This window comes from Choloepus didactylus, chromosome 2, assembly GCF_015220235.1.
Source record: "Choloepus didactylus isolate mChoDid1 chromosome 2, mChoDid1.pri, whole genome shotgun sequence".
NCBI lineage: Eukaryota > Metazoa > Chordata > Mammalia > Pilosa > Megalonychidae > Choloepus > Choloepus didactylus.
The window spans coordinates 72,683,805-72,707,062 of record NC_051308.1 but is presented as its reverse complement, the minus strand read 5'-3'; the positions used below and the strand labels follow the sequence as shown (position 1 = coordinate 72,707,062).

The window sequence follows — 23,258 nt, the reverse complement described above, 5'->3', positions numbered from 1 at the left end:
GTATGAATATTTTAATGACTTTTGGGATATTAGCTATTTAGTTTCTTTGCCTGATCAAGCAAATGCCATGGAATGGTTTGGCTTAAACAATAGAAATTTATTAGCCCACAGTTTTGAGGCTAGGAGAAATCCAAATCAAGGTATCATCAAGGCAATGCTTTCTTCCTGACATTCTGGGGCTGGCTGCCACTGATCCTTGGACCTGGGCTTCTCTGTCACATGGCAGTGTACATGGCAGCCTCTCCTGGCCTCACCCTTCTCTTTTGGGTTCCACTGACCTTCAGCTTCTTTTTTCTGGTGATGTTCTTTGTCCCTGTCTGAATTTCATTCTGCTTATAAAGGACTCCAGTAGTAGGATTAAGACCCATCCTGACTGAGTTGGGCCACACCTTATCTGAAGTACCTTCAGCAAAAAGGCCTACTTAAAATGGGTCACACCCACAGGAATGGATTAAGTTTAAGCATGTGGTTTTCAGGGTACATAGCTCCAAACCACCACATTTATTAAAATTGTTCTCCAAGAACATTACATCTATTTAGTTTTTACCTTCATTGAAATTTATATAAAACCTTGTACAATATTAGTTTTTACCTTTTAATTGAAATTTGAAATTCAAGAAAAGGATACATTAAAAAATATCAAAACTACCACCACCACCATCAACAATTTTAAAAAGTAATAAAAAATACATTAAAACTCTCTAGAGCTAGAAGGTAACTTTTTTAATAAACATTTAATCTAATCACTTCTTTGTATAGATATGGTGGCTGGCTTCAAAATAATTGAATTAAGTAGTTATAAGCTACTGAAGAAAGAAAGTTATGCCTGAAATGCCTGAGGCCTAGTATTTCCCAGACATCAATCTTCCATAGCATTTCAAAAGTCAAGTGATTTTAAAGAGTTAAATAAGCAGAAAAAAATATATTTGTGAAAGCTAATAAAATCATTAATATCTATGTGAATATATTTATTGAATGTATAGAACAAATAAATGAATGAATATAAGTTAAATAGAATTATAAATAAAGCCAATCAACTTAATTTTGGAATAAACATTTACACTCTGAATTCCATATATTTTCTAAAATTTAACAATCTATTGTAATTTTTTATTTCAATTACATTTTCATTATTACTCTGTTTTTTACTATTTTAAAATCTGTCAATCTCAGTGCTACATTTTCTTATTTTGTGACCTATTTACATTTTACTATGAAGGACTATTTCACAGATAAACATTGTTAGTACCTTTTATTTAGCTCTATTATCTCTTTTGCCCTGATTGCCTGATTGTCAATCTATCTTTTGTCCCTTTGACCCTTTGTTATAGCATTAATTTTCTCCTATGCCTCATTTTTTTTGAGACATAATCTAGGGATGTAATTACTTACACATAAATCCTTGTGCCAGTTTGAATGTATTATGTCCCCCAGAAAAAGCCATATTCTTTGATGCAATCTTATGGGGCAGACATTTTAGTGCTGATAAGATTGGAATTCTTTGAGTGTTTCCACGGAGATACGCCCCCCCAACTGTGGGTGATGACTCTGATTGGATAATTTCCATGGAGGTGTAACCCCATCCATTCAATCACTGGAGCCATATAAATGAGCTGCCAAACTGAAGGAACTCAGTGCAGCTGTGAGTGACGTTTTGAAGACGAGCTACAGACAAGAGGGACACTTTGAAGAAAGCACAGGAGCTGCAGATGAGAGACAGTTTCAAAACGGCCATTGAAATCAGACTCTTGCTCCGGAGAAGCTGAGAGAGAACAAATACCCCAAGTGCAACTAAGAGTGACATTTTTGAGGAATTGCAGCCTAGAGAGGAACATCCTGGGAGAAAGCCATTTTGAAACCAGAACTTTGGAGCAGACACCAGCCGCATGCCTTCCCAGCTAATAGAGGTTTTCCGGACACCATTGGCCATCCTCCAGTGAAGGTACCCAATTGCTGATGTTTTACCTTGGACACTTTATGGCCTTAAGACTGTTACTGTGTAACCAAATAAACTCCCTTTATAAAAGCTGATCATTTCTGGTGTTTTGCATCTCTGCAGCATTAGCAAACTAGAACAATCCTTTTGCACACACAGACTGATTAACTTACAGTAATGATGATAGGATAATAGACAAATATTTTCCAGTCAATTTTCATGGATGTAATGCTTCCCTTTGACTGCTATCCCAGTGCTGAACCATAGTTCCACTCTTGTGTCTTAGAATTGCCGATTCCATAATATCACAATAGTCATCAAAGAATGCATATAGTCTTTGTCTCTCATGAGAAGAATAATGACAGCTTTTGACAATATCTCTGACTATGGTCCAGCTATTTGTTTTCAATGTCCCGGAAATTTTCTTTCTTATATTCAAGCTTGGAAAAATATATTTATAGATCCTATCTAGCATTTCTATGTTTGGGGGGAGAAAAGTGGGGCTTCCTGCATCTGTTCAGCCATTTGTCCAGAAATTTGTTAATAGTCTGTAGATTATGACATATTGCCATAAACACCAAAAGTACGTCATATTTTTATTGTCTCAAATATTATTAAACTACTAAATTGTTGTCATGGTTGATTCCAATCCAAATAGATTATTTATATGATGGATAAATGACTAGAATACAGTTTTTGTTATATTTTAATTTATTTATTTACCAATTCAATGTTTTGTGTGTACAATTCATTGTGCAATGCGACACTGATGCAAAATAAAATTTATCTGTTCTCCTTTATTTGTGTGTTCTTTAAAACCATATTCTATGGAAGTGGTTCCTAAGTTTTCTCCAACTTTATTGAAACAGTCAATGCAAGATCCACACTTTTTGAGAATTTAAAAGTAGGGCAAACTATAGTGTCCTAATTAGAAGCTGGAGGCATATTTCATATTTAATAATAATACTTCCAATAGTATAATTTTCATCTCTACCTATTTTTAAATTTATTAATCATTTAATTTAAGAAAAGACACATTACATTTTGATAAAATTTTAGGAGATTTATTGGTAATAAAACAATATTATTCTGCTCTAATTTTTTTTTTTCCCCCAGAACCTAAAAAGGAACTTATTTATTTAGGAGAGCCATGATTTGGAACATTAAAAAAATTCTTCTGGGAATATGATTTTGGAAAAATATGGTGAGAGGGCAAGACTCAGCAATTAACGGACATGTTAAAAGATGTGAACAAACTACCTCAGGTTCAACTATGCTCTGACTTCAGGCCAATATTTTTTGCCCTGGCAGCACCTGACATCTGGGAGGCCCTGGCTAGAGATCATTTACTTGGAACCTTTCTTCTTTTACTTCTTCTTTATCATTGGTGTTTTCTCTAGTGTAGTGTCCACTGCTGCCTCTCTCTGCTTTTTTAGCTTGTTCTTTTCTTTCTTTTTTTCTGGGTTTTGGGGTAAAGTCCTGGTCCCCAGGTGGCCACACACCAGCCTCCCAACCCTTAGCAGAAGCGTTGGAATTCTCATCACAGCAAGGGTGAGTGGCTGTTCAACTTGGTCTCTTCTCTTCTTGGCTGTGCACACAGGACTCTCTTCTTGCTGAGACTTTTCCTTTTTAGGTTGCTTGGCCTTGGGTTGGGTGCAATTCTCCACATTTTTATCTTTTTCCTCCCTGTTTTCTTTCCCCTTTTCCATTTAGTTCGGGTCTTTGAAAGTTCAGGACCTGCAGCTGTGACTTGGGGCTTGTTCTTTAGCTCTGCCATCCTCTTGGCAAAATGGTGAAGGCACTGGTTGTGGTAGTGGAAGTCTCATTCTCATCTGGAGTGCTGGGTGTGGAATCATCCTCAGTAGTCTTCTTACTCTGCCTTTTCCCAAAAATGCAATCAAGGTCCACTTTGCTCCGAGATGGTAGATCCTTCCCTTTTGTGAATTTCATATAATGAACACAGTTTTTGGGAATTTTGGACTTTTTTCAAGCCTAAAACATTTTTTCTTTGTTGTCTGAGGGATCTGCTCTTTCCTGCCCATGGCAAGTGTTCAGTTCAGCAAGAAGCTGGTTAAAATCATCTTGATGAGCAATCCAGTGGTCTTCATTATTGATTGTAGCTCCAAGTCCCAGGTGGTTATTTTTAACTTGAGCTTTAATATGATCTGTGGCTCCTTGCTCTTGAGCCCCTAAACCCTTTCCTTTAGACCACCCCATCTTCTCTAGCATCCTTTGGCCAAACTTGGAATCATCATTACTCCATGCAGTGCTTCTTACATCCACAGCCCACTTCTGCTTCCCTCGATGCTCAGCCAGCATCGACATTTCTGAGCGCCTTATGCTGCGGGCCTTGGGACCTGGACGACTCTCTGCTCTAATTTTGATATCTTCTAATTCTGAATGGTTTTTAATAACTCCTTTTGCTGACAAAATGTTAAGATTCAATTAAAGCATCCATTTCAAAAGGAATGTTCTCGCCAGAATTACTGTTTTTTTCCCAGACAAAACTGATCTGCTAAATCAGTTTGATCTCAGGCTTACTCCTAGAAGCATGATGAACTCTGGCTATACAGAACCAAATGAGACCACCAAGTATTGTGTAGCTCAGAATGAACTGTGTCCTTGGGCTTTAAGTTAACCAGGTGCTCTATCCATGTCATTTTAGTGGAATAATTTAGGTCATTATAATATTTAATCTGGACTTTTCTAGACATTATGTCTGCATTTTTTTTTCAGCATTACAGTTTTAAGTTGTACAATAGCATGATAAAAACCACTGATTAAAATTAAAAGATTTGGAAAATGCAAAGCTAGGCTACTTTTTATGAGTAGATAAAAATGTTAGAAATAAGTATGGTGAGCATTAGGTAGTACTAAACATAACCCATTTAATTTAATGGATCCAGAAAATGCATTAGGTTTTCTGGTAAGAAATAGGAAGTGCAACATCATTGAATTCAGAGGACATATTGGTAAAAATGGACAGGATAAGGGGAAGAAGTACTGTTACTTGCATTGCTCCAAACAGAAGAATGAGATGAGCTGTGAGTTGGAATTCATCCAAGTGGCACAAAGCGTTCAACTGAGACTGAGCTATGTAGACAGTACTCCAGGTTGTCTAGGTACAGGGTATCTATCAGATGTTAACAAGCCATGATAATAAAAAATGCACATGTAAATGACCAAGTAATAGTTGTGGGTAGTGTAAACCTTTTCAGGAAAACTTCTGTAGAGGGATTTGTGAAGTATTTATTTTGTGATAAAAAAATAAGATCACAAGGTGAAGAAGATCTTGCACAAAATGCAAGTGAACCTGCCTGCTACAGAACTTCTGGGATACCATACTGAAGACACTTGACATGAACGTAATTAGAAAGTCACGCTTCCTGGGTGACTTTGGCTGTCTTATCTGGTGGAATGGGAGGCAACCTCAGGCAGGGGAGACAACAGATCTCATTCCATTGATGGGATAAATATTAGTAGTAAGCCTGGTTGTTGTTGTTAGGCAAATTTGGGACATTCTCCCTTGATTACTTTCCCTGCCCCTTGCTGATTCCAAGGAGGACTGACCCCACTCAAAGGGATTAGGACGAACAGAAGTTAAAGCAAGCATGCAAGTCTATATACAATTGTCAATCATAATTCTTTGAAGAATTTAGAGAAAGATGAGACTGAGTAGAGGAAAATGGGATTAAAGAGAAAGTATCATTGCATATTTAGTTTCCACAAAGAAATTTTAAATTATCTAAGAACTGGAGCTATATCATGATATATTCATTTTGTACCTTCATGTTCCTTACAGCAAAATTTAATCTACACTAAATTCTCAATGAATATTTTACAAAAAATTATCTGCAACTTGCCAGATTAGTTATTTCCAAAAGACACTGCATGTATTTCAGCTATTCCTCTGCTAAAAAGAAATCTTTTGACTTAATACACAAATGACTTGAAAGGTGTGATTGGTTTATGTTTATTCACCCTTGCTGTCTCAATGATTAGAACATAAATTTCTTATGAGTTTACATGTTTTACTGCATTAAGAAAAGCCAAACATAACAAGACCAACAACATGTTGGAGATTTCTTCATATTTGTTGCATTAATTTATTAATTTGTCAAATAGTGATTGATTTCCAACTCAGTACTGACATGCTGAGTTATGGATTGGAATGCATACCATTTCTGTTAATTCTTGGCTTTTGTTCTCTTTACTACAGTTTATAAAAATGTACTTTATTCACTTAAGTTCTTGCTTACATCGTAAATATTTCTAATGCCAAAAGTAATTAAATTTCCTAGTCCTTTTGGGAATGTCTAGGGTCAATAATTTTGCAAGATTTTGCTCTTTTGTGATTTTCTCCAAAGAACAAGACCCTATGTACATAGATTTCTTATCTACCAAGGTGTCCCTATAGAATTTGAGTTATATTATCTCATCAGTGATAGTTTATAAGGTAATCCTTAGAAAGTTAGAGACAGGACAATAACTTTTCTTTCCACTTTTAAAAAAGAATTCTAGCATGTGTTCTCCAAGGGAAAGGTTATACCATGTTACATAATATTACTTATAGCTCAAGATGATCTATACAAATTTTAAACAGATGCATTGAACCAAGTCACACATGTCAAAGAGGACCATCCATATAGGCTAGGAAGTTTTGTTTTCCTTGTTTTTTTTTTTCGTTTTGTTTTTCTAATCTCTGCTAAAATAGACTGTTTCAATTCTCTAAAGTTTTGATGGTTGGTAAGACTATTTTGTTCAAAGTTACAGAAAATAAGGAAATTATTTTTAAATATCTCAAAGGCATAATTTAGGAGAAAAAAAGCATGAAGGAAAGAGCACCAAGTTCTTCACTTGTGTAAACAATCCAAATATAAATTGATCAAATAAAACATTTTGACAAATTATTTGGCAGACTCAGCTTATATGACGTTACTTTCTGTTTCACTGTAAAAGATAATTCAAAACTAAAGTAATGGTAATAGGGTTTTTTCCCCCGTAAAATGTCTATTGTGTATAAAGTGTCACTTCTTACTCTTTCAGCCTAATGACTTTAATAAAACTTAATGAAATGTCTTCAAACCTAATGAAGCACTTTAAAAAGCAAAGCAAAAGAAAAATAAAGGCTAGCCCAAAATGCCACTGATAAAAAAATAAAAATAAAAACATAAAAATGTTTTGGAGATGAGGAATATGGATAGAGCATAAATCTATCAGAATGAGCATTTAGAAGAAAATTGAAGTCTACTTGACAAAACATGTAGTGTTTTTTTTTCCATTAATTGAGAGAGAGTACCTCTGTAATCTAATATTAATCATATGTACACAGATAGTTTTACATTTACCTTGTATTTCACAATGCTACCTACAGTTAAAGCTCTGCTGCACAAAACTACACTAAAGAACTGTTTCTTGATGTGATAGGGCTAAAAAGAGAGGTAAGGACTAAGAGGGGTATGCATAGCAGAACATTAGGGATGCCAGGATCTTGAGGAAGCAAGACTGAGTTAAAGGCAGTTGACAGTATTAGGGAGCTTGAATTCCAATTGCATGAACTTTCCTGAAGTTCAGATTTTCATATAACCTCTCTTCGTGAAAGAATCTGTTAGATTTAATTTACAAACAGGAGTGTTAGCACCATATTGAAATAAATAAGTAAGTAAATATAGTGTAAAGTGACACTGAAATCTAAATTAAATAAAATGTATGGTAAAGTCATTTGACTCATAAAACACTAATAAATCAGTGTAAGGTCAGTATAAAACTATGATGTATTCTCTATTACAGATTTTTTAAAAGGAGCACTAATCCTTCAACCACCAAATGAGATTAGCAAAGTGCTGAGAGGTTGAATATACTGTTTTAATAGCAGATAAAATTTATAATTAGTAGCATGCTGCTAAATTTCCAATGTTAACTACTCAGCCATTAATCACTGTGACTGAATATGAGTGATTCAGCCTAAGCTTGCTGCTATCTGATGGTGTAACTATAGTAAATAATTTCTCAAAGCTTCTTGTCCTTGGTAAAATAAGGGCTATCAATGTGATGTCTTTTGGTTACACTGTTGCTTGGGGGCATCCTACGAGATTACATTTATAAAATATTTTTAAAACTGCAAGTCATGCAGATAATGAATTTGCTATCATTTTTATTACTATTATTTTTCACTGGTTCTGGATAGTGACCAAATATATGTGATGTCTTTTAAGATATTGTGCAATAATTATAAATACATTTTCTTTCCTGGGTTCTTGAGCATATTATCTCTTTATAAATAGAAAGAGAACAAAATATTACCACATTGCTTTCTTATAAATTACTCTCAGCATCTTTGTTTTTTGATCCAGGCTGTCAGCAAATGGTATCATCCTATGTCTTATATATCTTTCTGTTTGTGCAGTGGATATTTAGCCAACAAAAAGTCAAATCATATTCACTGAGAGTGGGAAAGAACTTTGTGAAAGCATTGGGATTAATGGAGTATTGTTCAGCAAGCAGCCGCTCAACTCTTCCTCAGTTTGGGGACAGAACATACTTTCCTGTCCAACTGACTCCGGGCTCTGCCATGTGACTTGCTTTGGGTAACAGAATGAGAGTGAACATGATATGAGCAAACTATATAGGAGTGCTTGAGTGATTTGACTTGCTTTTGTGTTCTCTTCATCAGTGAAGAGACAAACCTGGGGCTCAGACTGAGTCAGGTGGAGTAGAATTTAACCCAGCAAAAGGCTGACTCAGCCTGAAGCAGAGCATTCCAGCCAAGCCCAGCCTGGATCAGCTTAAGTGCCACAGTTGACTTGCAGTCATATAAGCAAGAAATAAATGCTTGCTATTTTAAGACTTTGAGTTTGAAAATTATTGTTGCATCACAGCACTGCAAGAATAGCTGATTGGTAAAACAACTAGTCCAAATGTCTTAAATTCATTGGTGAATTAAACTTCAGCCTGAAGAAGATAAAGACCATGTGTTAGAAGACAATTTATCGGTCACTTGCATTTCTCCACATCTTGTGAGCAAAGGATCTAACGACTTTTGTTTCAAACTATTTTTCCAAGGTTGTTTGTATGGCAAACAGCTTTGAAATATAGTGTCTATTACAGAGAAGGCAGGTTTGTTTGCTGTCCAGTAAAAAATCTTACTCAAAGGCAAAGATTAAGCAGGCTTTCTGCCCTTTATAAAAGATTTGGATTGCCTAAACTCAGGATTCCTCTACTGCAACAAAACCCATTGTGTGTACAGGCCTTACCTGGCTCCTGTCAGGGTTCCTTGTAGGAATTGGGGTTCAAGAAAGCAGCCCAAGAAATTGAGGATATTCTGGCTTGTGTTGTGTTGTGAATAATAAACTGTCTTTGGTCTCTAATCCAGGACAATTTTTTTCTCTGACAGCACCTAAGAAACTATGCTAGGCTAATTTATTAGTTGCAAGCAGGATAAAATCTTAGACCCCTCACAGTCTTATATACCTGATCAAGATCCAGAAGTTATAGGAAAAGCCTGCTCTAGAAACTAGACCTTGTAAGTCTACTAATAGCAGAAAAAAAGAGCATAATTATCACAGTTCTCTCTATCCAAGTAATCAAGGTATTAAGAATAAAAGATCAATGTTACAACAAACCAAATCTTTAACATAGAATTATACATATGTCCATGTATATATAATAAATACATACATATGTTATATGTTTATACATTTTATATATAAAAGAGATCTTCCTAGAGCCCTAGTAAACTGTGAAATTTTCCTAAATTTGATAATTGTCTTTTCAAGAACCCATTTTTGAAGTGGGGCAAGATGATGGCATAGGGAGGTGTGGAATTTAGTTCATCCTATAGGACAGCTGGAAAATAGCCAGAAATTGTCTGGAACAGCTGTTTGGGGAACTTCCATGCCCAGATACACATAATACACCAGTCTGGAATGGGTGTAAGGGCCAAAATCACAGTGCGGAACTCTAAGTAAAGTCTCCCAAGCTGTGGAGGCTGGCACCCCCACTAGCACTGCAGGCTGTTTTGAAGTCACTCCACCGTGGGAAAAAGAAGCTGCCTCTATTAAGAGCAAGGGAAAGTAGCTCAACCAAGTTCTAATTGCAGACTTAACAAATGCAGACTGTTGAATATAAGTTCTGAGCACAAACAAACCTGGAGCCAGCACGAAAGGAAACCAGAGGTCTCTATCCAGAAGAGAGGAAGTGAGGCTGAAGGAAAAAACAAACAAACAAACTAAAAAAAAAAAAAAAAAAAAAAAAAAAAAACAGAGGCTTTTGGAATTCGCTGGACTAAGAATACTGGAAAAGGGCTGTGCACCAAGAAAAGGGACACACAGAGCTCTTGATTGGCAACTCAGGCTCTTGATTGGCAAAATGAGGGGAGAGGGACTGGCCCTATAAAGGATTTTTTATTTTCTGTTTTTACTTTTTAGCAGCCCACTAAAGAAAATGGTGGGCATTTTCCGTTGTCAGAATTGTCACTGGCAAGGGCAGAGTTAAGGTGTGTCTGAAGAACAGAGAAACTATTCAGGTGAAGGAGATAATTTCCTAAAGGGCACATTTCCCCAAGGAAAAGGGGGGGGGGGGGTCAGGACTGAGCAAAAGTGGTGGCTTGCATTCAGAGAATTCAGACCACGGGGGCTAGAAAACAGAGAAATTTAAGCCTGTCTTCTGCTTCAGCCTCTGTCTATACTATAACCCTAGCAGGGACAGGGTCCACTGAGACTTGAAGGCACTGTACCACTTTACACTGGTGGGGAGTGGTGGGCTGAGAAGGGCCACCTCCTGGACAGGGAGGGAAAAGCACAGAATCAAGAGACTTCACAGGAAAGACTAACAATATGCTGGGTCTCATTCCCCAGGAAAACTTGAAAATGATTACACCCTCTTCCTGAGTCCTGGGCCTGTCGCATCTGGGAAAATGTGATTGGGGTCTGTTCTAGTTTGCTAATGCTGCCAGAATGCAAAACATGAGAAATGGATTGGCTTTTTAAAAAGGAGATTTATTTGGTTACACAGTTACAGTCTTAAGGCCATAAAGTGTCCAAGGTAATGCATCAACAATCAGGTAACTTCACTGGAGGATGGCCAATGGTGTCCAGAAAACTTCTGTTAGCTGGGAAGGCATGTGGCTGGTGTCTGCTCCAAAGTTCTGGTTTCAAAATGGCTTTCTCTCAGGATGCTCTTCTCTAGGCAGCAGATCCTCCTCAAATGTCACTCTTAGTTGCTCTTGGGGTGTTTGTCCTCTTTTAGCTTCTCTGGAGCAAGAGTCTGCTTTCAATAGCCATCTTCCAACTATCTCTTAAGTGCAGCTACTCTCTCAGCCCCTGTGCATTCTTCAAAGTGTCCCTCTTGGCTGTAGCAAGCTCGCTTCTTCTGTCTGAGCTTATATAGTGCTCCAGTAAACTAATCAAGGCCCATGCTGAATGGGTAGGGCCACACCTCCATGGTAACTATCCAATCAGAGTGATCACCCCTCGTTGGGTGGGGCACATCTCCATGGAAATACTCAAAGAGTTACAATCTAATCAACACTGATATATCTGTCCACACAAGATTACATCAAAGATAATGGCATTTTGGGGGACATATTACATTCAAACTGGCACATTTCACCCCCTGGACCCCAAAATGACATGATCTTTCCATATACAAAATACATTCACCCCATCACAATATCACAAAAATTTAAATCATTTCAGTAACAATAAATAAGTACAAGATCCCATCAGAATCAATTACAGGCATGGTCAGTCCTAAGACATAATTCCCCTCTAGCTGCGGATCTGTGAAACTTTGAACAAGTTATCTGCTTCCAATATACAAAGGAGGGGCATTCATAGGATAAACATCCCCATTGCCATAAGGAGAAACTGAAAGGAAAACAGGGTTTAAGGGACCAAAAACAGTTCCTAAAACCCACAGGGCAAACTCCATTAGGTTTCAAAGTCTGAGAGTCATTTATCCTTGGGGCTTGAGAGAGCAGGAGTCTAACACTTCCTAAGGATCTTTTCAGCAGCCCTTTTCTCTCCAAATGCTGAGGTGAGTGCCCCAACATATCCATACACTGGGGAGACCACCCTTTCAGCCCCATCCTCCTCAAACATCGGGGCAGCACCCAGATTCTCTTCCATCTCTGTGGCACATGCTCAACCCCTTTAGAACAGTGGGGTAGCAGCCAGGCTTTCCCCAATTCCCTGGGAATATGGTCCACCCACTTTGGGGGTTGGGTGGCAAAATTCTTCCTGAGCATCGAGGTGGAAGGCCCACCCTCTACCTCTGGAGCAAACTCACCTTTTCCATGATTGTGGGCCACTCCACTCTCCCAGCTCAAGGCCTCTTGACTCCAGACCTCAACCTCCATGGCTCTGTCTTTGAAGACATTTTTCCTTCAATTTGGTCCTTGTCTGTCTCTTCCAGTCCAGACCAGCAGCAGCTCCATCTGTAAAGATCTTGCAAAAAATTCTGTTGGCTTCACATGAAGCACATGGGTCAAAGCTGTCAGACAATAGGACTTTCCACAAATCCTTTCTACTTAACTCCTTCTCTAATCTTGGCTTGTACTGAAATGGTGGCCAGACTCCATGCTTGGTTACATCCTCACATTGGGCTGTAGCTTCTAGGGTTCCACTACTTGGAAGCCCAGAGTTTTCAGGCCAGCAGTTTCTGGTTTCTTTGAAACCAAGGGTTCATTTCTCAGCTTATCTCTGTCCTCTTGCATTTTACTGTAAGCTGCAAGTAAAAGCCAGGCTACTTCTTCTATATTTTACTTGGAGAGCTCATCAGCTAAATATTCCAGGTTGTTGCTTTGAAATTCTGCCCCCCATCCAACACCAGGACTCAATTTTGCGAAATTCTCTGCCACTTTAAAACAAGGATGGCCTTCCTTCCAGTTTGCAACAGTGCACTCATTATTTCTGCTCAAGGCCTCATCAGAAGTATCTTTAGAGTCCATATTTCCACAGTCTCTTCAAAGTAGTTTAGGCCTTTTCTATCAAGCTCCTCACAATTCTTCCAGAATCTTCCCCTTATCCATTTAAAAAGCTATTTCAACATGTTTGGTATTTGCAAACTCAGCAGCACCAGCACCCCACTTCTCTGGAACTAAAATCTGTTCTAGTTTGCTAATGCTGCCAGAATGCAAAACAACAGAAATGGATTGGCTTTTATAAAATGGGGTTTATTTGGTCACACAGTTACAGTCTTAAGGCCATAAAGTGTCCAAGGTAACACATCAACAATCAGGTAACTTCACTGGAGGATGGCCAATGGCATCCAGAAAACCTCTGTTAGCTGGGAAGGTTAACGTTTGCTTTGTAGTTCTGGTTTCAAAATGGCTTTCTCCCAGGATGCTCCTCTCTAGACAGCAGCTCCTCCTCAAATGTCACTTTTAGTTGCTCTTGGGGTGTTTGTCCTCTCTCAGCTTCTCCGGAGCAAGAGTCTGCTTTCAACAGCCATCTTCCAACTATCTCTCATCTGCAGCTAATCTCTCAGCTTCTGTGCATTCTTCAAAGTGTCCCTCTTGGCTGTAGCAAACTAGCTCCTTCTGTCTGAGCTTATATTGTGCTCCAGTAAACTCATCAAGGCCCATGCTGAATGGGTGTGGCCACACCTCCATGGAAACTATCCAATCAGAGTCATCACCCACAGTTGGGTGGGGCACATCTCCATGGAAATACTCAAAGAATTACAATCTAATCAACACTGGCATATCTACCCACACAAGACTGCATCAAAGATAATGGTGTTTTGGGGGACATAACACATACAAACCAGCACAGGGTCAATCCTATCTGGGGAAACCCTCCTGAAGAAAAATCTTCCATATAGGCAGAGTAAGAGCCAGAAAACAATAGCTGAAAAATTCTGATCAGTTAAACAGAAGATATGCTAGAGGTATATAATAATTTGAACTGATTGTCAAAGAAGAGAGAGAACAAAGCCAACCAATAAGAAAACCCTAGGCAAAAGAGAGAAAATGACTTCCAGAATAAAGTATTCAAGAAAATCAGATACCTAGATACCAGCAAAAATTCATGAGTCATACTAGGAAGCATGAAGACATGTCCCAGTCAAAGGAAGAAACTAACCCTCCAAATGAGATACCAGAGCTGAAACAACGAATTAAAAGTTTCCAAACAAATCTCCTAGATCAAATCAATGAGTTGAAGGATTTATGGCAAAAGAGAAGGTTATAAAAGAACACACTAGATGAACATAGAGAAGAACTCAAAAGTTTGAAAAAGCAAGTGGCAGAACTTATGGGAATTAAAGGCACAACAGAAGAGATGAAAAACACAATGAGACATACAACAGCATATATGAAAAGGGAGAAGAAAGGCTTAGTGAACTAGAATATAGGACATCTGAGATCCTACACACAAAAGAATAGGGGAAAGAATGGAAAAAACATGAACAGGGTCTCAGGGAATTGAATGACAAAATAAAGCACATGAATGTATGTGTTATGGGTATCCCACAAGGAGAAGAGAAGGGAAAAGTAGATGTTCTAGTTTGCTAATGCTGCTGGAAAGCAAAACACCAGAAATTGATTGGCTTTTATAAAGGGAGTTTATTTGGTTACACAGTTACAGTCTTAAGGCCATAAAGTGTCCAAGGTAATGCATCAACAATTGAGTACCTTCACTGGAGGGTGGCCAATGGCATCTGGAAAACTCTGTAAGCTGGGAAGGCACACAGCTGGTGTCTGCTCCAAGTTCTGGTTTCAAAATGGCTTTCTCCCAGGACATTCCCCTCTAGGCTGCAGCTCCTCTTCAAAATGTCACTCTCAGTTACTCTTGGGGTATTTGTTCTCTCTTAGCTTCTCCAGAGGAAAAGTCTGCTTTCAATAGCCATCTTCAAACTGTCTCTCATCTGCAGCTAATCTATCAGCTTCTGTGCATTCTTCAAAGTGTCCCCCTTGGCTGTAGCAAGCTTGCTCCTTCTTTCTGTGCTTATATAGTGCTCTAGTAAACTCATCAAGGCCCATGATGAATGGGTGGGGCCACAACACCATGGAAACTATCCAATCAGAGTCATCACCCACAGTTTAGTGGGGCGCATCTCCATGGAAACACTCAAAGAATTACAATCTAATCAACACTGATGCATCTGCCCACACAAGATTACATCAAAGATAATGGCATTTTGGTGGACATAATACATTCAAATCAGCACAGTAGCAGAAAGAATAATGGAGGAAATTATCACTGAAAATTTCCCAACATTGTGAAAGACATAAAATAGCTTCAAGAAGCACAGTGTACCCCAAACAGAATAGATGCAAGTAGACCTACTTCAAGATGCATATAATCATATTGTCAAATTTCAAAGAAAAAGAGAATTCAGAAAGCAGCAAGAGAAAAGCCATCCATCACACACAAGGGAAGCTCAATAAGAGTAAGTGCAAATTTGTCAGCTGAAACCATGGAGGCAAGAAGGCAGTGGTATGATATATTTAAGATATTGAAAGACAAACACTGCCACCAAAAATTCTATATCTGGCCAAATTGCCCTTCAGAAATGAGGGAGAGTTTAAAAATTTTTCTGACAAATAGACACTAAGAGAATTTGTGAACAAGAGACCTCTACAAGAAAGAGTAAAAGGAGTGCAACAAGCAGATAGGAAAATACAGGAGAGAGAGGATTGGAGAAGAGTGTAGAAATGAAGATTATCAGGAAGAGTAAAAAGAGAGGAAAATATGAAGATATGATATATAAAATAAAAAAGACAATATGTTAGAAGAAAGCACTGCCTTTACAGTAATAACATTAAATGTTAATGGATTAAACTCCCCAATCAAAATATATAAACTTGCAGAATGGATTTTAAAAACAGGATATCTATATGCTGTCTACAAGAGACTCACTTTATACACAAGGACAAAAACAGGTTGAAAACAAAAGGTTGGAAGCACATATTTCACAGAAACAACAACCAGAAAGTAGTGGGGTTAGCTATGCTAATATCAGACAAATTACAAACCAAACGTAAAACAAAAGAGACCAGGAAGGACACTATGTATTAATAAAAGGGACAATCCACCAAGAAGATATAACAATCATAAATATTTTTGCACCAAGCCAGAATGTCCCAAAATACATGAGGCAAACACTAACAACACTGAAGGGAGAAAAACACATCTGTATAATAATAGTTGGAGACTTCAATACACCACTCTCATCTAGACAGAGGATCAATAAGGAAACAGAGATTTTGAATAGTATGATAAATTAACAGGTACAGAACATTGCACCTCACAACAAGATACACATTTTTCTCCAGTACTCATGGATCATTCCCCAGGATAGACAACATGTTAGGTCACAAAGCAAGCCTCAATACATTTAAAAAGATTGAAATTATACAAAACACTTCCTGAGATCATAAAGGAATGAAGTTGGATATCAATAACAGCTGGAAGGCTAGAAAATTCACAAATATATGGAAGATAACAACACACTGGTAAACAACCAGAGGGTCAAAGAAGAAATTACAAGAGAAATAAGTAAATATCTTGAGGCAAATGAAAATGAGAACACAACATATCAAAACTTATGGCATGCAACAAAGGCAGTATTGCCTTTTTATCTGTTGCCCTACGTGTCTAAATTTAAAAAGAAGAAAGAGCAAAAATTGAGGAATTAACTGCTCACCTGGAGGAACTAGAAAAAGAACAGCAAATTAACCCCAAAGCAAACAGAAGGAAAGAAATAAGAAAGATTAGAGCAGAAATAAATTAAATTGAGAACAGGAAAACAATAGAAAGAATCAACAAAGCAGGAAATTGGTTCTTTGAGAAAATCAGTAAAATTGATGGACCCTTAGCTAGGGTAACAAAGAAAAAAAAGAGAGTAAGCAAACAAATAAAATCAGAAATGGGCAGGGGGGATATAATTTCTGACCCTGCAGAAATAAAGGTGACAATGAGAGGATACCATGAGCAACCGTATGCTAACAAACTAGACAAGGTAGGTGAAATAGACAACTTCCTAGAAAAGCATGAACAACCAATATTGACTCAAGAAGAAATAGAATACCTCAACAGACCAATCATAAGCAAAGAGATTGAATCAGTCATCAAAAACTCCCAAAAAGAAATGTCCAGGACCAGATGACTTCACATGTGAATTCTACCAAGCATTCAAGAAAGAATTAGTACCAATTCTGCTCAAACTCTTCAAAAAAACTGAAGAGGAGGGAAAGCTACCTAACTCATTCTGTGAAGCCAACATCATCTTAATACCAGAGCCAGGCAAAGATATTAGAAAATAAAAGAAAACTACAGAACAATCCCTTTAATGAATATAGATGCAAAAAAATCCTCTTCAGGATACTTGCAAATTGAATCCAGCAGCAAATAAAAATAATTAAAAGAATTATACATCATTACCTACTGAGTTTTATTCCAGGTATGCAAGGATGGTTCAACACAAGAAAATCAATTAATGTAATATACCATATCAATAAATCAATGGGAGAAAACCACATGATATCTCAAGTGATGTAGAAAAGGCATTTGACCAAATTCAGTATCCTCTCTTGATGAAAACACTTCAAAGGATAGGAATAGAAAGAAACTTCCTCAACATGATAAACGGGATATATGGAAAATCCACAGCTAACTTCATACTCAGTGGGGAAAGACTGAAAGCTTTCCTTCTAAAATCAGGCACAAGAGGAACACACTGTCAACATTGTTATTCAACATTGTGCTGGAAGTTCTAGCTTCAGCAATTAGATAAGAAAAAGAAATAAAAGACATCCAAATTGGAAAGAAGTAAAACTTTCACTGTTTGCAGATGACATGATCCCATATGTAGAAAATCCCAAAAAAATCTATAGCAAAGCTACCGCAGGTAATAAATGAGCACACCAAATTAACAGGGTACAAATTCAACAAGTAAAAATCAATAGTGTTTCTATACACTGTAAGGAGGAATCTGAGGGGCAAAATGAAGAAAAAAATTCCATTGCAATAGCAATAAAAGAATCAAATATTTAGAATAAATTTAACCATGGATGTAAAAGTTCTTTATGCACAAATCTACAAAAAAATTGCTAAAAGAAATCAAGGAATACCTAAATAATTGGAAGGCCATACTGTTTTCATGTATTGGAAAATTAAATATAGTTAAGATGACAATTCTACATAAATTGATTTATAGATTCAATGCCATACCAATTGAAACACCAACTTACTTTACAGAAGTAGAAAAACCAATAACCAAATTTATTTGGTAGGGCATAGTGTCCCAAATAGGCAAAAATATCTTGAGAAAGAAAATGTAGTGGGCGGTCTCACCCTACCTCTCTTTAAAGCATATTACAAAGTTACAGTGGTCAAAGCAGAATAGTATTGGCATAAAGATAGGTACACTGACCAATGGAATCTAATTGAGTCTCCAGAAATAGACCCTCTTCTCTCTGGACAATTGATCTTTGATGAGGCAGTCAAGTCAACTCAACTGGAACAGAACATCCTCTACAACAAATAGTGCTTGGAGTACTGGATATCCATATCAAAAAGAATGAAAGAGGATCCTTATCTCACACATTATACAAAAATTATTTCAAAATGGATTAAGACTTAAATTTAGAGCTAAGACCATAAAACTTTTAGAAGAAAAAATAAGGAAATATCTTAAAGATCTGGTGACCTTACATCGAAAGCAGGAGCAATGAAAGAAGAAACAGATAAATGGGATCTGCATCTGCTGAATATTGAATCCTTTTGCATATCAAAGGACTTTGTCAGGAAAGTAAAAAGGCAGCCTAAGCAGTGGGAGACCATATTTGGAAACCACACATCAGATAAGTGTTTACCATTAAGATTATACAAAGAGATCCTACAACTCAACAACAAAAAGACAACCAAATTTGAAAATGGGCGAAAGACATGGACAGAAATTTTTTCCAAAAAGGAAATACAAATGGCTCAAAAACACATGAAAAGGTGCTCAACTTCACTAGCAATCAGGGAAATGCAAATAAAAACCACAATGAGATATCATTTCACACCTACTAAAACAGACATTATCCAAAAACAAAAACAGAAAATACAAGTGCTGCAGGGGATGTGAAGAAAAAGGAACGCATTCATTATTGGTGGGAATGTAGAATGGTGCAACCACTCTGGAAGGCAGTTTGGTGGTTCCTCAGGACGCTAAGTATAGAATTGCCATATGATCTAGCAAACCTGTTCCTAGTATATACTTGGAAGAACTGAAAGTAGGGACACGAATAGACATTTGCACACCAATGTTTATAGCAGCATTATTCACGATTGTCAATATATGGAAACAACCCAAATGTTCATCAACTGATGAGTGGATAAACAAACTGCTATACACATACAATGGAATATTAGGCAGCTGTAAGAAGGAAAGAAGTCATTATGCATGCAACAATATACATCAAACTTGAGGACGTTATGTTGAGCAAAATAAGTCAGAAACAAAAGGACAGATACTGTATGGTCTCATCAATATGAAGTAACTATAATAGCAAACTCTTAGAGTTAAAGTTAAGAGCACAGGTTATCAGGAGATAGTAAGAGTGCAGAGATTGGGCATTTGATGCTGAAGGAGTACAGAATGTTTAACAGGATTGATTGCAAGGATCCAGGAAGGCATAGTACAATACTATATTACGAAAGTACAATATTGTAAGTATGATGAACAAAGCTGAGTGTCAGTATTGTTGAAAGAGGAAGGCTGGGGGCATGAATGACGTCGGAAGGAAATATAGAGGATAAAAACAGGGACTGTATAACTTAGCGAAATCTAGAGTGGGCAATGATGATGATTAAATTTACAAATATAAGAAAGTTTTTTTACCTGAGGGAGAATGAATGAATGTCACCACTGCAAAATGTTGAAAATGGGATGGTATAAGGGAAAAAATACAGTCAATGCACACTAAGGTCTATAGTTAGCAGTAACATTGTAATATTCTTCCATTAATTGTAACAAAGGCAATAATCCAAAGCTAAATGTCAATAAGAGGGGTACGTAAGGGAGAGGTATGGGATTCTTGTTGCTGTTGTTTCTCCTTTTTATTTTTTATTCTTTTTTTATTTTTATTTTTTTTCCTGTTCTTTGTTTGCAGAAGAAATGGAAATGTTCTCATACAGGCTGTAGTGGTGAATGCATAACTATGTGATTATACTAGGAGCTATTGATTGTTCACTTAGGATGGATTGTATGGTGTATGAATAACCCTGTTTAAAAAATAACAGAAAGATACAAGTGCTGGAGAAGATGTGAAGAGAGACATATCTAGCCACTGTTGGTAGGGAAGTTGACAGGTGCAGCCCATCTGGTAGGTAGTGTGGTTGTTCCACAGGAGGCTAACTATGGGGTTACCATATGAGCATGCAACCCTGTTATCTGGTATATGCTTGGAAGAACTGAAAGCAGGGACATGAATAGACATTTGCACACTGGTGTTTACTGAGGCATTATTCATGGTTTGCAATGGATTGAGATGGCTTAATGGTACATTGATGGGTGAATGGAATGGCAAACTGTGGTATATACATACAACAGAATTTTGAGTGGCTGCAAGAAGGAATGAAGTTGTGAGGCATGCAACTAGTTGATTGAACCTTGAGGACATTATGTTGACTGAAATAAGCCAGTAAAAAAGGGAAAAATATTGAAAGGCCTCAGTAATATAAACTAACTATAATGAGCAAACACTGAGAATTGAATTCAAAAGCTCAGGTTAGCAGTTGGCTGACACTGGGCAATTGCCGCTGAAGGAGTACAGAATATTCATTAAGGCTTACTGTAAAGGTTCCATTATTGTAAGCTCTTAGAGCAGTCACATCTATTTCTGAGTTTTAACTTTCATTTCTGAATTCTGAGATGCTGAGTTCTTTGGGTATAACCTGGTAGTTTGCTGGAACTTAGAGTATCTGTGTGACACCTGAAACTCAGATTTAGAGTTCTGCAGCTCTGAAAGTCAGCAAATTACTTCATACAGCAACAGTTAAAGAAGCTGAAAAAGAGCTCAGTCTTCAATTAGAGATATGAATGCATAGGACTTGGTTAGGACTAAGGTAAATCAGAATGCAGGGTAAAGAATGATATTGACTGTATTTTAAAACTTCAGCTTCTGCCTGAGTCTAAAGGAAGAAATGTTTATTTTGTCCAAAATTTATATTTTCTGTAGTACACTGTCTAATTTAACCTGTACGGTCAGTTTAAACAACATAATTACATGTAACCTAGAACAGGGAATAAGATCTTGTTATTCTGTACATGTTAATGTAATACCCTGATATATCCCAGAGTATTTTGGGCAGAAAGTAAAAAAGTATTTGCAAAGTCCCCTTGAGGGCCTGGGGAAAATGTGAAAATATTAAACTTCCCCACCTGTAGAATTCCTGATACTCTCACAAGCATTAGGAACTCCCAATATAATAAGTCAAGCCCTCAATCTCGGGGCTTGCCTTTATGAAACATTCCTGCAAAAGAGAAGCTAAGCCTAGTTATAATTATGCCTAAGAGTCACTCCCAGAGATCCTCTTTTGTTGCTCAGATGTGACTTCTCTCAGCCAATTCTGCAAAAAACTCATTACCCTCTCACCTTTGTGAGACATGACTCCCAGGGATGTAAGTTCTCCCTGCCAACATGGGACATGAGCCTGGCCCTGGCATTGTGGGATTGAGAAAGCCTTCTTGACCACAAGGGAGAAAAGAAATGAAACAAAAGAAAGTCTCCATGGCTGAAAGATTTTAGAGTTGAGAGGTCATTTTGGAGGTTATTCTTATGCAATATATAGATATTCCTTCTTAGTTTCTAATGTATTAAAATAGCTAGATGGAAATACCTGAAACTGTTGAACTGTAATCCAATAGACTTGATTCTTGATGGTGATTCTATATCCATGTAGCTTTTATTGTGTGACTGTGTGACTGTGTGATTGTGAAAACCTTGTGACCAACACTCCCTTTATTCAGTGCATGGGCAGATGAGTAATAAAATAAAGATGAAAATATATATAAAATATATATATGAAAATACCTGATAAGGGATAAGTGTTATTGATGTTTTGGGTATAATTTTTTATTTTAATTTTTTTTGGAAAAATGAAAATATTATAAAATTGATTATGGTAAGGAATGCACATATATGATAATATGTGCTATTGATTGTAAACTTTGGATGGATTATATGGTATGTGAATATATCTCAATAAAACTGCATTTAAAAAAGAACCCATTGTTTAAGGAGAATACCAAAGTAAACTCACATAACCACCAAGCATTTTGTATTAGTTAAATACAAGAGTGAAGGTTTACTTTATTTCAAATTCATATACAATGGATCCTTTGCCAATTTGTACATATTTGCTGGGTTTTGGGAATGAGGCAGGTAATATTTAAATACAGAATACCAATTTCTGCAGCAACTTACAAATTATGAAGTGCAGTATTATACTCCATTAAAGGAACACATTCAAATGCTTTAAATAAATATTGAAAGGAAACAAGTAAAAATATTGTGCATCTGTGTATACTTATGGGTAGAAGTACATACATTATACATACATACATTATATACTATATATAATTCCCCAGCTAAGGATTCCCTCTTGTATCTAATTTAATTTTGTATTTTAAATTTATTTTTTAATCCTGTTTGTTCTGTTGGAATAAAGCTCTTCTACATATGGACTGTTATGTTTGACAACTAAATGATCAGTTGAAGCAACTGCTCCATATTTTGTGTCAGACACAAGTGCTATTTCTCTGCATGATAAGTGGGTATTGTAGAGCCTCTGCCACCATGTAAAAGACATCATGTGGTATATGTTCAAAGGCCCACATTTTGGAGATGAAAATAACAGGTGTTTTTGGTGCATTGCTTATAAAAATAAATGAAATATCCTCACTGATTTGTCTATCTCAAGACAGATGCATTGGTTTTACCATTTCATCATTACTGTGCATCAGTTGCTAGTCAGAATTTAAGCACAAGGTTTTGATAAGAGACTAGAAATGTTTGTATGAAGCATTTTATACTTATAGTTAAGTAGTAGCTTTTACTCTGTTAATTTTTTTTTTAAATTGCTTATCTCAGGAAGAAAGAATATTGCATATAATGTCTTCAGTCTTTCCTCTTTTTATTCACATATGCATTCACTTATTCATGTATTCATGAACTTATCCACCAAAAATTTACTGAGTGGCTATGAGGTATCATGGATTATTTTTATGCAGTGGAAAGAACAATGAACAAGACAGAGAAATTTCTTGTCTTTGTAGTTTGCATTCTAGCGGAGGAGAGAAAATAATCAGGTTAAAAAAGATTAATATC

At 36.9% G+C, this 23,258-nt stretch overlaps 1 pseudogene; it reads right to left on the bottom strand.

Annotated features, from left to right (window-relative positions):
* Positions 1-3,282: 3,282 nt before the first annotated feature.
* On the bottom strand, positions 3,283-4,261 carry LOC119516292 (annotated as a pseudogene).
* Between the last annotated feature and the right edge of the window lie 18,997 nt (positions 4,262-23,258).